The sequence below is a fragment of the Octopus bimaculoides genome, chromosome 3, assembly GCF_001194135.2.
Source record: "Octopus bimaculoides isolate UCB-OBI-ISO-001 chromosome 3, ASM119413v2, whole genome shotgun sequence".
Lineage (NCBI taxonomy): Eukaryota > Metazoa > Mollusca > Cephalopoda > Octopoda > Octopodidae > Octopus > Octopus bimaculoides.
The window spans coordinates 111,674,480-111,676,375 of NC_068983.1; positions in this window are offsets into that span (position 1 = coordinate 111,674,480).

Below are 1,896 nucleotides of genomic sequence, written 5' to 3' on the forward strand. Positions count from 1 at the left end.
TGCACGAAAACGGCCACGCTCAAAATGGTGTCTTTTATGTGCCACCCGCACAAGAGCCAGTCCAGGGGCACTGGCAATGATCTCGCTCGAAAACCCTACAAGGCCAGTCAGGCGGTACTGGCAACAGTCACGCTCAGGATGGTACATCTTATGTGCCACCCACACAAGAGCCAGTCCAGGGGCCCTGGCAACGATCTCACTTGGCTTGCCGGGTCTTCTCACGCACAGCACATTTCCAAAGGTCTCGGTCAGTAGTCATCGCCTCGGTGAGGCCCAATGTTCGAAGGTATTGCCTCACCACCTCAGCCCAGTAGTTGCCCTACTGATGTGAATATCTCTTCAAAAATCAAAGAGAAGGAGGATAACTAAAAACATCTGCTTTGAGACTTTCTACGCCCAGCTTCTATACCCAAATTATAAATTCACATCTATACCAATAATAATTGGTTTTACTCATTTTAGGAAGTAAATGCCAAAGTAACTATCTTGAAAGGCTGAAGTTTTCAGAAAAGTGGAATCAGTTAGCTAACCTATGCATTAGAAATACAATCTGTAAGCAGAACAGTAAAAATAGGCAAGACCTCTGAAGCTCAAAATGTAAATCTGTTTTTCTTCTCTATGTTATTTCCCCTTATCTTATTTAGGAGTATATCAATTATTCTAAGAGCACCAGCAAATAGTATAGATGTTTCAGCAATTATAGAGAATCTTGGAGGATATACTTAGTCAAAGGAAGGAGTTTTCACAGAGAATGTTGATGGATCCAGATAATGATAGAAAGTCTAAATCTGTTCTCACAAATCTCACAAAACTATTCCTATGATTACAAAGCAGAAAACAGTTTTCCTCATTGCTTCAAGCAGCCAATAAGCATATTATACAAATATGTTTTACCAGATCCTCCAAGAACATCAATGAAAAAGAATCTGTGATCTGTAATGCCAACGTTGACTGCAGTGCTAATACATTGAAATATTTCTTGCTGTATATAATTCGTGCTACTGTGTCTTTCTTTGAACTAGTTTGAGTAATTGTTTTGCTGCTGGTTGAAAGAATGTAAAATAATTCCAGCATTCAATAATTCTTCAATGACTTTTAAGCATTGTTTTGTTGCTGGTTTCAAAGAATCTTCTTCGGTAATGTAATCTTTTATACTGCTATATTTAAACTGTTGATAAATTTGCACTGGGACTTTTGGATTATTTACTGAGACTATTAAGGTAAAAAAAAAAAAAAAGAAATAGCTGATATGAGTTAGAAAAAGTTCAGAGGAAATTTCAGTCATACATTTAAGCTATTCATTGTCACTACTTGTTAAATTTCATTGATCTGCAGCCACTTTAAACTTCTAGCATAGAAAACTCTATACACTGTCCACTGACAATCAGTGCTAGTTACACCTTTCACATTCAATAATGAAATTCTGAAATGGAAGCATTCAGATGCTGAAAAATTGACACTATATATACTTGGATTAGTTTTACTAATGCTGTGGATTATTGTCAAAAACAATGATGTAGAATAGATAGAGTAAGACTTGTGCACAAACATTTTGCTGATTCAAGAAAATCTATGCTGTCAAGTGTGTTTTTTTTTTCTATCATAAGCTTCTAATACTCATCTCTCATGTCTTTCAGTGAAGTACACTCTTTGTTCTCTTTCCAAATGCCCTATTATTCAAATAATGGTGAGTGATTTGTTGCTTACTGCCATCTACATAGTATATGGTCATCAGCGCATATATGTGTCTGAATAACTGCTGTAAGCATGAGTGTATTTGTGTGTATGTATCTTTCAGTGGAATGTAAACATCACAAGATATACATACATGCACACACATGCATATATATACATACATACTTACATATATATATGTGTGTGTATGTATGTGTATGT